General features: G+C 45.0%; 1 pseudogene; it reads left to right on the top strand.

Moving 5' to 3' along the window:
* Window positions 1–551: 551 nt before the first annotated feature.
* On the top strand, window positions 552–13,913 carry LOC124664986 (annotated as a pseudogene).
* The last annotated feature ends 2,785 nt before the right edge of the window (window positions 13,914–16,698 follow it).

Genomic DNA, 16,698 nt, shown 5'->3' on the forward strand with positions numbered 1-16,698 from the left:
TTATGTGAGAGGTAATTACTAAGATAGTTTTGGAGATACTCTGTTTAGGATAAATACAACCTTGAAATATTGTCAAGGTGTTTTTAAAATCCAATTACATTAATGGACTTATTTTCATTTTAGAAAATAATATATGTGGTTTAAATTCTTATTTAAATCATCACAATAAGACTTCTTCTTAATTGTCTTCAAAAATTCTGTTTGATATTTTATTTAAATAGAGAATTTTATGCTGATCCTTTTTCATATTTTTAATTTATTTTTAAGAGTTTTTATCAATTTTCTATTGAATTTCAAAGTTTCTGCATTTTTAGGAATTGTGAAATGCCTAAAATACCCTTGGGTCCCACCTGTAAGGTGGCCCAACGGGTTAGGTTTGGCCGACCCACCTGGTCCGGCCCAACCCGCTCACTCTCTCTCTCTCGCGCGTGTCCGAATCCCTAACCCTAACCTCCTCTGGCGACGCATGTCGCCGCCGTCTTCTTCGATTTGTTCCGGCCGTCTCCGGCCGTCGCCGCCGGCGAGGTGTGGCGCATCTGAACCGCCACTCGATGGCGATTCAGATCCACCGCGGCGATTCGTGCTGCGCTGCTTGCTCGCCTCGCCCCTTCGCCTCCGGTCTCCCGGCGTGGAGTGCCCCGGGCGATCTCGTCGCCGCCGACGCTCCAGTGCCGTGGCGCCGCCGTGGTGCTCGCCGTGGTGCTGCCGTGAGTGCTGCCGTGGGGCGCTCACGCTCGGCGTCGCCGAGCCAGGTGCGGCTTGGCGCTGCCATGGGTGGCTCGTGCCGCCGTGCCGCCATGGCACGCCTTGTGCTGCTGCTCCAGGTACGTGCGCCACCTCTCTCTTACCCCCTGTGCTTGCTCTTCTTCCTCCTCCGTGCTTTTGCTTGCGTACTGGGCTTGCCTCTCCCCATGGAGAGACTGTGCCGTGCGTGTGTGCTGCTGCTGCGCTTCTAACTATTGCTCTTGCTCTGATGCCATGGTTCTAGCTGTGCTACTGCTGCCGCCATGGCCTAGTTCTAGTTCAGGTGCTTGTATTGATGCTCGTGCTCATGCTCATGCTTTGCTACTGTGTTGTGCTTGCCTGCAGTGAGCATGTGCTATTGCTGGGTGATGTTATGCCATATCCCTGTGCAAGCATTCCTAATCTAATGGGTTGCCATGCTCTCCTTTCTTGCTTAATTCCCTCTCTGTGGCTTTGTTCTTGTTACTGAGCTTGCTGGATATCATGTGTGTTCATGTTTGCTGCTCTGGCTTGGGTTCTGTGTGCATTACTTGCAATTTGGCAAGTGCCAGGGCAATGGTATGCTGTTCCTTGTGCTCAAATTCATGAATATTCTCAATTGAGCATTACTGTTGGTTTAATTGTATGATTAGGGGATGAGCACTAAGTGCTTTATTTGTTTATCATGATCCAAGTGGTTCATCAAGCCTTGGATGTGCTTCCGGATACAATCATATGATTATGACTTCGAGTATCTCGTTTATTCGGTTAAGACTTGTGTGTAATTATTCGATGGCTGATTTATTTATGATGCTATGCTTGGCTTGTAGCAATCGGTAGTATGAGTTAGCAAGCTCGATGATTATCTAATCATCATTAGCTTGATGGTTAACTCGTTGTGCTTCCCGCCGTGGCTAACCGGTGCTTATCTTGGTGTCCGGGTATCACCATGCCTTGTGCTGGTGTAGGTTGTGCCCGATCCAAGGTACTCGCTGTTGCTTGCAGTGCTCCATTGGATCCACCGCAAAGTTCTCGGTGTAAATTTCTTGTATATTCATTTATCCGTGTTGTTTTACTTGGCTAAGTGGATAAATGATGTGAACTGCTGGCGCTTGTGATCATCTTACGGTTGAAATGATTTAGCTAGAGAGATGCCAACATCCGTTGGGTACCCTAGCTCTTACCGAACCCTCTTTGGGTGATGATGTGCTGGCCGGAGGTGTGGCCGTGGGTTGAGGTAGCCTTGACGGCCACTTGGTGCCTGTCATGGTAGCTCCCCCTCTCGTGAACCGGCCGTGGTGGATTGTTGCTTACTGGCCTGACCATTTTTGGTTGCCAGATGCTTTTGATGTTGATAAACCTAGATAGACACATGATAGTCTATCATGTCTGATGGCTTAGCTAGCTCTGGTTGTCAAGTGAGCCTGGTAGCTGGCCAGGGTTTTGAATCCATGTTGGATTTCTCTCGGTTGTGTCCATGTGTAGACACAACCAAGTGTTCCCCGGATGATCTCTATCGGCTGTTTTCTATGTTTGCTTGAACCAAATGACTAGATAGCCATAGGATGACACAAACATAGGGTATCTACCCTTTTGCTTATGTGTGATTGGTGCATATGCTTATTTATGAACAAAACCATCTGGTTTGTTCATGATGATTTGTATACCTCACTCCAGCTCCTAGAATTTGATGTTGGTGTAGAGGTTTTGCTTTTGGTGGTTTGTTTGGCTTGCCCTGCTCCTCCCTGTGGCTTGATGCTTCCTGGTTATTTGCTGTGGTGGTGAAGATATGTTGAACAGCGAGTAGCCGTTCAAGCCGTTCTTGTGTTCTTGGCCGTTCTTGGTGGCTTACCACCGCCGCCTCGTCGATGGCAATGGTTAGGGTTTACTCGTGGAGACTTTATATGATCTCCACCTCCATCTCCGGTCGACAACAAGGCCTCGGCAGCCTGTTGTGACTCACCAACTGTGTGTGTGTGTGGTGTGCCGCATGCACACCGCCGTGTGAGCAGCCTAGCCGTGTGTGTGTGTGCTAGTGCTCGTGCACTTGGACTTGGTTCTCGTCTGTGGCATGGATCCGCTCTGCAGAGACTTGATCATATCCTCTTTATTTCAATTGTTTGTTAACCTCGCCAAGTGGCAATGCCACTTGGCATAATGTGCTCTTTGTTGTTTTTGTTTGCAGTGGATCAACCTGATGCTCCAAGGATCATGGAGATCATCAAGTACAAGGCTGAATGTAGATTAATTTGTAGTGTTAGGATAGATCATTGAATTGTAATTTCCTTTTATTTTCTTTTTCTAATTATTTAATTCTTGTAATTTGTTGTAATTCCATAATTCAAATCTGAATATTGTAAAGACAATGTATTATGTGTGTGATGATCAATAAAGCCCAAGTTTTCCTTATTGAGCTTAGTGTAATAGTTGTATTACTTATATTATTGCTTAATGGTATTTGTTTGTGAAATTATCTCAAATTTGAATTATGTGATGATTATTTGATGTTTGAATTTGAAATTCAAATTCAAATTGGGTTTGAATTCAAACATACCACTTAACTTGTAATTCAATCATACAACTTAATATTTCAATGCAATTATCACTTCTCTCTTCTCAAAACCCTAATTTAGACAAGTAGGAACAAGTTCATCGCACTCTCGAAACCCTAACCCTGTAAGGTGTCGAGAGAGAAACCTATCCCCCTTCGATGCAGTTTTGTTTTAAAAGCGCGAAATTTCCCCGTAAATTACAATGCAATGCACACCCCTTTCTAAAATCTACCCCTCGATCGTCTCTAAACCTGGGACATTACAGCCTTTCCCCCTTAAAGAAAACTTCGTCCCGAAGTTGTGGTTGTAATACTCGAACAGTTCGGGTATGTTTTCCTCGAGTCTTCCTCCTTTTCCCAGGTGGCTTCCCTCTCGGGATGATGCTTCCATTGTATCTTGCAGTACTTGATAGCTTTATTTCTGAGTTGTTTCCAGCTCTCCTCGAGAATCTTGGCTGGTTTCTCAATGTAAGTCAAATCTGGTTGTAACTCGAGCTCAGCATGTGATACTGGCTCATCTGGGGTCTTCAAACACTTTCTGAGTTGCGACACATGGAATACGTTGTGAACCTGAGATAGCCTTCCTGGTAGTTCCAATTCAAAAGCTAACCCTCGGTTTTGACTCAGAATCTTGAAAGGTCCGATGTATCTAGGACTAAGTTTCCCTTTTACTCCAAACCTTTGGAGTCCTTTCATCGGGGTTACCTTAAGATATACCATGTCTCCAACTCGTGGCTCCCAAGTTCTCCTCTTCTGATCAGCATAACTCTTTTGCCGACTTTGGGCTATCTTGAGCTCTGTCTCGATAATGTCAATGATTTGTTGTTTTTCCTTGACATAATCGTGGTTGAACTCTTTGCTTGCTCCGGCTTCATACCAACATATCGGTGATCTAAACTTTCTTCCATAGAGAGCTTCAAACGGTGCCATCTTGATGCTGCTTTGATAGCTATTATTGTATGAAAACTCTGCTAGTGGTAAGTGTTCTTCCCACGATCCTCCGAAGTCTAGAGCACAAGCCCTAAGCATAACCTCTAGGATCTGGTTAGTTCTCTCCGTTTGTCCTCCTGTCTGAGGATGATAGGCGGTACTATAATCCAACTTGGATCCTAAAGCTTCGTGTAGTTGCTTCCAAAATGCTGACGTGAATACGGATCCTCGATCCGACACGATCTTCTTGGGCACTCCATGTTTACTCACGATCTCCTTGATGTAAAGATCAATGAGTTTCTCTCCTTTGTCCTGCTGATTTACTGCTAAAAAATGTGCACTCTTCGTCAACCGATCCACGATTACCCATATCATGTCCTTCTTCTTATTTGTCATGGGTAGTCCGGTGATGAAATCCATTCCTATCTCTTCCCATTTCCATTCTGGAATAGGTAAAGGTTGTAACTTCCCTGCCGGACTCTGATGCTCAGCCTTCACCCTTTGGTAGGTATGGCATTCCGCCACATATTGTGCTATCTCTCTCTTCATATTATTCCACCAGAATAATTCCTTTAAGTCCATGTACATCTTTGTACTTCCCGGGTGTATTGAATATGGTGTTTGATGAGCTTCCCGGAGTATTACTTCCTTAATCTCAGCAATATCCGGAACGCAAATCCTTTTCTGGAACCATAATGATCCAGATTCTCCGCGGTGAAATTCTGATGGTCTTCCCTCATCTATTCTTCTCATCTCCTCCATGATGAATGGATCGTCCATTTGACCCATCATTATCTCATTCTTCAGGTTGACATTCAACTCATCGGCTACTTGCAACGCCGATAATCCTTCATGGGCTTCCTTCTCCCAAAGTTGTATTTGGGCTTGGCTTATTTCCTTCCTCAACTCCGGTGATATTTCTTGTTCCACTCCGCCAGTGCTCTTCCTACTCAAGGCATCTGCTACAACATTGGCCTTTCCTGGAGTGTAGTTGATTGTCAGGTCATAGTCCTTGATTAATTCTAGCCATCTTTTCTGCCTCATGTTGAGTTCCTTCTGAGTGAAGAAATATTTGAGACTCTTGTGATCTGTATAGAGCTCACACATAGCTCCATAGAGAAAATGTCTCCATGTTTTGAGTGCAAATATGACAGCTGCTAATTCCAAGTCATGTGTTGGATAATTCACTTCATGAGGTCTGAGTTGTCTCGATCCATAAGATATCACTTTTCGATCTTGCATGAGTACGCAACCCAATCCATGTTTGGATGCGTCACAGTACACGGTGTAATCCTTGCCAACTTCTGGAACTGCTAACACCGGTGTTGTGGTGAGTTTCTCTTTTAGAGTTTGAAAACTCTTCTCACACTCCTCTGACCATACGAATGGTGTATTCTTCCTTAACAACTTCGTCATTGGTCCTGCTATCTTGGAGAATCCTTCAATGAACCTCCGGTAATATCCTGCCATTCCGAGGAATCCTCGGATTTCCTTGACAGTCTTGGGTGCTTCCCATTCTAGAACTGCTGCTACCTTACTCGGGTTAACAGCTATTCCATCTTTACTAATGACATGACCAAGAAATTCCACTTGATCGAGCCAAAATTCACACTTACTAAGTTTGGCATAAAGTTGATGTTCCCTTAGTGTTTGCAACACTAACCTCAAATGTTCGGCATGTTCTGCCTTGTTCTTGGAATATATCAAAATATCATCGATACATACGATGACAAACTTGTCTAGATATGGCATGAAGATCTTATTCATGAGATTCATGAATATTGCTGGGGCATTGGTCAATCCAAAAGGTACTACAAGGTATTCATGGTGTCCATATCTTGAGACAAAGGCAGTTTTCGGAACGTCTTCCTTCTTGATCTTTATCTGGTGATAATCGGATCTTAGATCAATCTTGGAAAAGACTCCCGCCCCTCTAACTTGATCAAATAGATCTTGGATTCTAGGAAGTGGATACTTATTCTTGATTGTGACGTTGTTTAGATTCCTGTAGTCTCCGCACATCCTTCTTCCTCCATCTCTTTTATCCACGAAGATCACAGGTGATCCCCATGGTGAAACACTCTCTTGAATGAATCCCTTTTGTTCCAAGTCATCCAATTGCTCCTTAAGTTCTTTCAACTCCTTAGGCCCCATCTTATATGGTGCTTTAGCAATCGGTGCTGTTCCTGGAATTAGGTCGATAGTGAATTCTATCTCCCTATCTGGTGGCATACCGTGTAATTCCGCAGAAACACATCCTGGAATTCATTTACTACGGGTATATCCTCTAACTTCACCTCTTTCATGCTCGTTCAGCCGTAGCTCAACTTCGATCCGGGTATGTTTGTCTCCTTGGTAGATCATTCTACTTCCATCGGGGCTTTTCAAAGACACCGTCTTGTTCACACAGGTCGATCAATGCTCCATTAGCTTCCAACCGGTTCATACCAAGAATGACATCAATGTCCTTCATCGGTAAAATGAACAGGTCCGCGTCGAACGCGCACTTATTGATCATAATGACTTGTTTTTGTTTGGCATGGGTTACTACTATCGTTCCCCCCGCAGAAAGTATGGTTATGGGTGTATCTAACTTAGTGCAACTAATTCCATGTTTGATGATGAATTGTTGAGAAATGAATGATGTAGTTGCACCGAGTATCAAAAAGTACTTTGCCAGGATGAGTGAGTATCTGGAGCGTACCTATCACCGCCTGATCGGAGTTGACCACCTCCTCCAGACTGGTACAGTTCAGCTTGCCGAAGGGCTTCTTATTCTTCCAGTTGCCTCCGGTGTTTCCTCCTCGACTTCCTCCTCCTCCAGATTGACCTCCTCCCGTGTTTTTCTTGGGGCAGTCCTTCAGCATGTGCCCCTCCTGGCGACAACCAAAGCATATAATCTTTGGCTTCTTGCAGTCCTTGGCGAAATGCCCCGTGAATCCACAGCTTCTGCAAACTATTTGATTTGCAGTCTGGAAGGCCTGATTCTTCCTACTACCGTAGTAGTTGCTGTTGTTATTGTTGTTGTTGTTGCTGTATCTGGGCTTGAAACTCAAGCTGGTATTAGGCTTGTTACTAACAAACCTCTTGGGCTCAAACTTGGCCTTCTTCCTCTTCTCTTCTTGCAGTTGTTTGAAATCATCTTCCAGAGTGATGGCTGCATCCACCAACTCTTGAAACTCCGTCGCTCTCATCATACGGAGCTGTACCTTGAACTGGGGACTTAACCCCCTCAGAAATCTCTTTTTCTTCTTGTCCTCGGTGTTAACTTCTTCAACAAGCATACGGGACAGTTTAGAGAACTCCCCGACATAGGTCGAGATTGCCTTGTCCTTCTGCTCGAGATTCTCAAATTCTCGACGCTTCAGTTCCACAATACTTTCAGGGACATTGGATTCCCTGAACTTCCTCGTGAATTCCTCCCAGGTAAATACCTTTCCAGCCGGATAAACGGCTACAATATTGTCCCACCATGATGCGGCGGGTCCACACAACAAGTGTGTAGCATAACGGACCTTCTCCAGGTCGTTGCATCCAACAGTGTTGAGCTTTCGCTCTGTGTCCATGAGCCAGTCTTCCGCGTCCATTGGCTCGGGCGCGTATGCAAAAGATATAGGCTTAGTGTTTTGGAAGTCTGCTAAGGTGACTCCCGGGTTCTCAGGTCTCTCCACCCTATTTTGCTGCAGCAAATCATGGAAGAATTTGTTCTGCTGCTCCAACGTGACACGTTGTCTCTCTTCCACCATCTGCATGTACTGAATGAAATTCTATTGCGTCATGGGTGGTGGTGGTGGTGGTAACTGATCTCTGGCTGCTCCCTCAGCCTCTTCCTTTTGTTTTGCTTCGCGCTCCATGCGCTGTGCTTCAGTCTCATCTCCTAGCGTTCCCGACATAACCCCCTAGTTCTGCAACACAAGATGATACTCATAATGTCACATCCCGAAATTTTCTAAATTTTGGAATGAAAAATAAAAATAAATCTGATGCTTGATTGTTTGAACTTGATTAAAAAATTCACAAGGAATTAAATTTTTTAGAAGTTATTTAAAAGTATTTTCCAAACTATTTGATGAGGACATCCCTACCTCACTACTACCTCCGTCATTAGCAAATGAAGATGAACCTGCTGTGAAGCTCAAGTCCAATGAAGTTCGGATTGGACCAATTACAAGAGCTCGTGCGAAGCTACTTAAACAACAGGTGAACTTGTTTCTAAACGATACTTTGATTGATGAGAACTTTATACTTCCTAAGTCCTATTACTTATGTATCATCAGGTATCAAGAGGAGACAAGCATCGCACGAGGAGAGGAGCAGGCTGGACGTGAAGACGGACATCAAGAAGGCCGTGAAGGCTGGACATGGAGCTGGACATGAAGATATCTCATGGACGCGCGAGGGAGGAGCGGGAGGAATGCGCGAGAGGAGAAGAAGAAGTCCGGGCCGGTCCGAGAACCCGGTCGACCGGCCACCCGACCGGGCCGCCCGGTCCACGGCCCGGTCGACCGGTCGTAAACCGGCCACCAACCGGAGGAAATTTATCGTACGGAGCGAGACCGGAAACTTCGCGGTTTCCCGGTTTCCGACCGGTCGACCGGACCCCGGCCGGACCGCCCGGTCCACGGCCGGTTGACCGGACCACGGACCGGATCGCCCGGTCCACGGCCCGGTCGACCGGATTCCGGACCGGACCGGTCCGAGTCTGTCTCGACCGGATCTATTGCGGGTCGGTTATTTTTGTATCTTTTCGACCAGAACTCGTCCCGGACACCTATATAAGTGCCCGGGACGCCCCCTAGCTGCTTGAGACCACGTTTAAGATAAACCCTAGTTCTTAGTTGTTTGCTCTGCAAAACTATTGAATTCCCTACACCATATTGCTTGGATATTGTGTAGATCCTGTTTAAGTCTTGTGTGATCTCGTTGTTCCATTGGGAATTAGACGGTTGCAACTTACCGCTTCGTGGTCGGCGGCTACGTGCGCAAGTGTGTGGAGTTGCGAATATCTTGCGGGGTTGAGAGCTGTTGCATTCGGCGACAGGGACCAATCGAGAGATCTCGTTGCGTCATACAAGTTATCATCCACTATATCGTCGTGTTTCTCCGCTGCCATCACCCCATGATCATCATCACCACCGTTGCTTACTGAGAAGATCGGGCCACCCCATATCATCTTGGTATCAGATTTCCAGTTTTCCTCGGTAAGCCATCCACAATCCACCCCATCGTTGAGTTGTGAGTGTTTTCCTATCCGAGAAAAAGCCATAAAAAAAAATTAGGGTTAGGGTTTGCCATAGCCTTAGATTGCACTAATTTCGAGTTTTAGTTGCTTGTTCGTAGTTGTTTTTGCGTATCTTTATCTTTCTTCTAGTAGAATTGTTAGGGTTTGCGTTTCCCTATCATCTTGTGTCTAGTTTCTTATAGTGTGTCGAGTTTTGTTATTCCGAGTCCACATAGCGTACGGTGTGCTTGTTTCCAACCATAGACACGGCCTATCGATATACGTGACTAGGAACTTCCCCAGAAGAGACTAGTTTTACCGCTCGACAGGCTGCTCGTTAGGGTTTTGGTGCTTTGCAATTTCTGTTGGCCGTGTTATCAAGGAGTTGAGTCAACAAAAAAAAAAAAGCAAAAAGAGCTACATAGCTGCGTGTGTTATACAAAAAGAAAAATAAAAAAAAAAGAAAAGTGTTGTGCTAGTTGAATCAAGTGAAGGCCTAAGTTACTTTACTGCACCCGTAGTTGAGCAATCTTGTGCCTGTCTCATTGAGCTTTGCTAGCGTCTCTCTAGTGCATTGCAACCTTTCCCACATATAGTTGCATTGCCCCATTATATCGCCTTGTGTGAGTATCTTTGGTTGTCTACGGTCGGCGCTAGAGCTTGTTATTGGTGCAAATAGGTAGCCTACCTACAGCCCCACATATATCCTGCTTTGTCGTGTGATTGTTCTTATACCCTTGATATTCGCTTCGCTACATCCGTGCACTAGTTGTTCCTACAAGTGGTAAGCAACACTAATTTACTTTGGAACGGTAAGATTTCCTTTTCTTATCAGTTTTGAGTGAGTTGTGAGAATACCACCATATATTTTTGATTTAGTGCACTAACCTACTAATCATGTCTGCTAGTGATAATAAGATTGTTAACCGGGAAAACAAGAATTCGGCGGATATCGTCACATGGAGGGAGTATGAAGCTCTTCGTAACGAGATGCGACGTGAATTCCGCACTAAGGATGATGAGCTTAAGGATACGGTTGACGAGATCAAACGGACGGCTGGATGCTACTAATATCACCGTCATCTGGATTGGGCTGATCAAATGACCGATATACAGCGCACTCTTTCCGATATGCGCCTTACTATTGAGAATTTGACTACACAACAACAACAAGACGATGATGAAGATCCTGAGCTTGAAGATGACGCACACAATGCTCGTGGTGCGCCTCATGGTCATCGTCCGCGTGGTCGGGCTCCACTTGGCCGTAATGGTCGTGGGCAAGATGAAGAAGATGGATTGGGTAAGCCCAAGTTTTCCATACCCAAGTTTGAAGGGGGAGCTGATGTTGAAGAATATCTCACTTGGGAGCTCAAGATTGAGAAGTTATGGAGCTTACATCCCAACTACTACGAAGATAAGAAGATCAAGCTTGCTTCTTCGAATTTGATGGTTATGCATTACGTTGGTGGGATTCTTTGATTCGTAACCGCGACGAAGATGGTGCACAGACCTATCCGTACATGGCGTGCTATGAAGGAGGTTATGACTTCTCGTTTTGTGCCTACAAATTACATGCGGAATATATTTGATAAGCTAACACTATTGAGGCAAGGTGTGAAGGCTGTTGATGAGTACTACATGGAGATGGAGATGCTTATGCGAGCGTGGTCGTGTCCAGTGAGTCTCTAGAGATGACAATGCAGCGTTTTCTCAATGGATTGAAGTATGATGTTAAAGGCATTGTTCGTCATTACACCTACACCGATATGAATCAATTGTTACATCATGCAAGAGAAGCTGAATCACGAGTTGGTTCGAAGAAGCAAAGGTTAAAGGACGTGCTACGGGAGCTGGGCGTTTTACACCCCGCGCGCCCTCTACGGCGCCGGCACCGTCGACGCGCTCCGTTCCTTACTCTACTCCGCCTAGCAAACCGGTCTCCAATGTATCTAATGCAAAGAAGTCCGAATCTGCGGCAAGTATGAGTGGTTCTAGTGTGTCTACAACGCGCAACCGCGATATGCTTTGCCATACATGTGGTGGCAAGGGTCACTTCAAGAGAGATTGTCCTAACCGCAAAGTCATGTTTATCAATGAGGACAATGAGTATGAGACTTGGAGATGATGTTGATCCAAATGCTCCGGACGATGATGACTATGACAACGATGGTGAAGATGCATATCCTTCTAATGCTCGTACCATTGTTGTGTCGCGAGCGTGCTCTTAATGTGTTGCCTAGTGCATCTACTCGGCGCTGCAATTTGTTCCAAACCAAAGCTTTGGTTGGTCACGACAAGGCTTGCAAGGTCATTATTGATGGCGGGAGTTGCCGCAATTTAGCAAGCAAGGAGTTATGTACCAAGCTGAAGTTGAAGTACCTACCGCACCCGCATCCATATTATATTCGGTGGTTGAGCGACGGTGGTGAGATGAAGGTAAACCATATGGTGCGTGTTGAGTTTGAGATTGGACCGTATAAGGATTGCATTGATTTTGATGTGGTTCCTATGACGGTTTGTCACCTCTTATTGGGTCGGCCTTGGCTCTATGACCGTTACGTGCAACACAATGGCCGCGCCAATACATATCACTTGGAGTACAAGGGCAAGAAAATTAACTTACGAGCCTATGTCACCACAAAAGATTGTCAATGAGTCTCGTCAGAAGATTGAAGTGAATTTGGAGGATGCATCTCTAGATAGGCGAGAGAATTGTAATGTCGTGAGTGATATAACGAAAAGTGAGAGAGTGAATTCCTTAGTTTCATTAGCCACCAAAGAAGACATGAGAGAATTTAGTGAGGATCCTACGGCCATGCCTCTTGTGCTTTTGTACGGGGTACGGTTTTGGTTTCTAACGACATGACCCCTCTTCCTCTTGGTGTTTCTAGTGTTTTGCGGGAATTCGGCGACGTGTTTCCGGAGGAGGTACCCGCGAGGACTACCACCATTGCGAGGTATTGAGCATCAAATTGACTTGATTCCCGGAGCATCGCTGCCCAATAGGGCGCCATATCGCACTAATCCCGAAGAGACGAAGGAGATACGGAAGCAAGTACAAGCGCTACTCGACAAAGGTTATATCCGCATAAGCCTTAGTCCTTGTGCTGTTCTCTGTTATTCTTGTTCCTAAGAAAGATGGTACTTGGCGTATGTGCGTAGATTGTAGAGCTATAAACAACATTACTATTCGATATCGTCATCCTATTCCCCGTTTAGAGGATATGCTAGATGAATTGAGTGGTGCTGCTGTGTTCTCTAAAATTGATTTGCGTAGTGGTTATCATCAAATTAGGATGAAAGAAGGGGATGAGTGGAAAACCGCCTTTAAAACAAAATTTGGTTTATATGAGTGGTTAGTAATGCCTTTTGGGTTAACTAATGCACCTAGCACTTTCATGAGACTGATGAACCATGTTTTGCGTGAATTTATTGGCAAATTTGTGGTTGTGTATTTTGATGACATATTAATCTACCGCCGCAATGAATCTGATCATACTATACATATTCGACATGTTTTGCAAGTGTTGCGTGATAATCAACTCTATGGTAATCTTGAGAAGTGCACATTTTGCAAAGATAAGGTCATATTTACAGGGTTATGTTGTCTCTAAGCATGGAGTAGAAGTAGATGTGTCTAAAATTGAAGCTATTCAAAATTGGCCTACTCCCATGAATGTGAGTCAAGTTAGAAGTTTTCATGGTCTAGCTGGGTTTTATCGCCGTTTTGTGCCCAATTTTTCTACTATTGCTGCACCTTTGAATGAATTAACTAAAAAGGGTGTTGTCTTTGAGTGGGGCGTTGCCCAAGATCATGCTTTTGATGAGCTGAAACGATTGTTAACTTCTGCACCGTTGCTTGCACTTCCTGATTTCAATAAGCAATTTGAGATTGAATGTGATGCTAGTGGTATTGGAATTGGTGGTGTGTTGATGCAAGAGGGTCGCCCAATTGCATATTTTTCGAGAAATTATACTGGTGCTAAGTTGAACTATCCTATATATGATAAAGAATTGTATGCTTTAATTAGAGTTCTTGAGGTTTGGCAACATTATTTGTGGCCAAAAGAATTTATCATACATTCGATCATGAAGCTTTAAAATACCTGAAAGCCCAATCTACTTTGCATAAGCGTCTAGCTAAGTGGGTTGAGTTCATTGAGTCTTTTCCATACATCATTAAACATAAGAAGGGAAAAGATAACATTGTTGCTCGATGCTCTATCTAGGAAGAATATGCTATTAACTCAACTTGATGTTAAAATTCCTGGTTTAGAGATACTATGTGATTTGTATGCTACTGATCATGATTTTGCTGAACCATATCGCTTATGTGCTCTTGGTAAAGCATGGGAAAAATATCACATACATGATGGGTTCTTGTTTAGAGCTAACAAACTATGTGTTCCAGAATCGTCTGTGCGTTTGCTCTTATTGCAGGAATCACATGCTGGAGGTTTGATGGGTCACTTTGGGCGTGAGAAGACGCTACTCATGCTAGCTGACCACTTTTATTGGCCAAAGATGAGGCGGGACGTGGATAGATATGTGAGGAGATGCATTACTTGCAACAAGTCCAAGTCCAAGGCTGAAGCCTCACGGTTTGTATACTCAGATTACCGGCACCTACTACACCATGGGAGGATATAAGTATGGATTTTGTGTTGGGTTTGCCGCGTACTAAAAGAGGCCATGATTCTATATTTGTGGTAGTGGACAGATTTTCTAAAATGTCACACTTTATTGCACTACACAAAAGCGACGATGCGTCGCATATTGCTAACTTTGTTTTTCAGGGAGATTGTTCGACTACATGGAGTCCCGAAGACTATTGTTTCTGATCGTGATGTGAAGTTCATGAGCTACTTCTGGAAGACACTTTGGGGAAAGCTCGGGACAAAGCTACTATTCAGTACTACTTGTCATCCTCAAACTGATGGTCAAGGCGAGGTGGTGAATCGAACCTTGTCACAACTGTTGCGATCCATGATCAAGAAGAACCCGAAGGAGTGGGAAGAGTGTTTGCCGCATGTGGAGTTTGCTTACAACGGGCGGTACATTCTACCACGGAGCTGTGTCCTTTTGAGGTGGTGTATGGTTTCAAACCCATTACTCCACTTGACTTGTTGCCTTTGCCCATACATGAGAGAGTTAATATGGAGGCATCCAAGAGGGCAGATTTTGTGCGTAAGATCCATGAGAAGACTAAAGAGTTGATCGAGAAGAAAGGCAAGAGCAATGCTGCAAGGATGAACAAGAAGCGCAAAGAGATGTTGTTCAAGCACTGGTGATTTGGTGCAGGTACATTTTCGCAAGGATAGGTTCCCGAAGGCTGCGGAAGTCTAAGTTGAAGCCGCGTGGTGCTTGGTCCTTACAAAGTGTTTGCCAAGATCAATGATAATGCATACTCGATAGATCTTCCGGTTGATGAGTTTGGTGTCGGTAATTCTTTCAATGTTGCTGATTTGACACCATATGACGGAGAAGACCTTGGAGCGTCGGGGTCGACGCCTTTTGAAGGGGGGAGATGATGAGGACATCCCTACCTCACTACTACCTCCGTCATTAGCAAATGAAGATGAACCTCTTTGTGAAGCTCAAGTCCAATGAAGTTCGGATTGGACCAATTACAAGAGCTCGTGCGAAGCTACTTAAACAACGGGTGAACTTGTTTCTAAACGATACTTTGATTGATGAGAACTTTATACTTGCCTAAGTCCTATTACTTATGTATCATCGGGTATCAAGAGGAGACATGCATCGCACGAGGAGAGGAGCGGCTGGACGTGAAGACGGACATCAAGAAGGCCGTGAAGGCTGGACATGGAGGCTGGACATGAAGATATCTCATGGACGCGCGAGGGAGGAGCGGGAGGAATGCGCGAGAGGAGAAGAAGAAGTCCGGGCCGGTCCGGAACCCGGTCGACCGGCCCACCTGACCGGGCCGCCCGGTCCCCGGCCCGGTCGACCGGTCGTAAACCGGCCACCAGCCGGAGGAAATTTATCGTGCCGGAGCGAGACCGGAAGCTCGCGGTTTTCCGGTTTCCGACCGGTCGACCGGACCCCGACCGGACCGCCCGGTCCACGGCCCGGTTGACCGGACCACGGACCGGATCGCCCGGTCCACGGCCCGGTCGACCGGATTCCAGACCGGACCGGTCCGAGTCTGTCTCGACCAGATCTATTGCGGGTCGGTTATTTTTGTATCTTTTCGACCGGAACTCGTCCCGGACACCTATATAAGTGCCCGGGACGCCCCCTAGCTGCTTGAGACCACGTTTAAGATAAACCCTAGTTCTTAGTTGTTTGCTCTGCAAAACTATTGAATTCCCTACACCATATTGCTTGGATATTGTGTAGATCCTGTTTAAGTCTTGTGTGATGCTGCTGTTCCATTGGGAATTAGACGGTTGCAACTTACCGCTTCGTGGTCGGCGGCTACGTGCGCAAGTGTGTGGAGTTGCGAATATCTTGCGGGGTTGAGAGCTGTTGCATGCTGGCGACGGGGACCAATCGAGAGATCTCGTTGCGTCATACAAGTTATCATCCACTATATCGTCGTGTTTCTCCGCTGCCATCACCCCATGATCATCATCACCACCGTTGCTTACTGAGAAGATCGGGCCACCCCATATCACTATTGTTCTCCAATTACTTTTGGTTTCAAGTGTTTTCAAAATCAAACATATTTTGATTTTCAAAGATTTCAAATCCTTAATGGATTTCTATTTAAGAAAATAAAACTATAGAAAACTATATTTGCAAAATATTGCCAAAGTTGCCATTTAGGCCAAGTGCAAATAATTATTATTTTATTTTCACAAATGGTTTTTAAATAGGTTCCTTGTTATCCTAAAACACTATTTTGATTTTTACAAATTTTTATAAACTTGTTTGGTATGTGTATGTTGAAACTATTCACATATAGGCATAATGGCATAGTAGTAATAAAAAGATATAAAATAAAAATTTATAAAATTTAAATCCTTTTATTATCCTATACTGAGCAATATAATTTTACAAACTCGTAGAATTTTGTTTCACTCAAATCGGAGTTACGAAACTCATTTTATCAAAGAAACAAGTAATAAGCAAAAAGAAAAAGAGAAAAAAAAAAGATCGGGCCGGCCAGCCGCCGCTCGGCCCAGCTCGCGCGAGCGGCAGCCAGCAAGCCGCCGCCCAGCCTCCCGGCCCAGCAGCCCACCCGGCCGACCGATCCGGTCACGGCACCGAAGGAGCCAGATCGACCTGATTTTCGTTTTTTTTGGAA

Source organism: Lolium rigidum, chromosome 6 (assembly GCF_022539505.1).
Source record: "Lolium rigidum isolate FL_2022 chromosome 6, APGP_CSIRO_Lrig_0.1, whole genome shotgun sequence".
In the NCBI taxonomy this organism is placed as follows: domain Eukaryota; kingdom Viridiplantae; phylum Streptophyta; class Magnoliopsida; order Poales; family Poaceae; genus Lolium; species Lolium rigidum.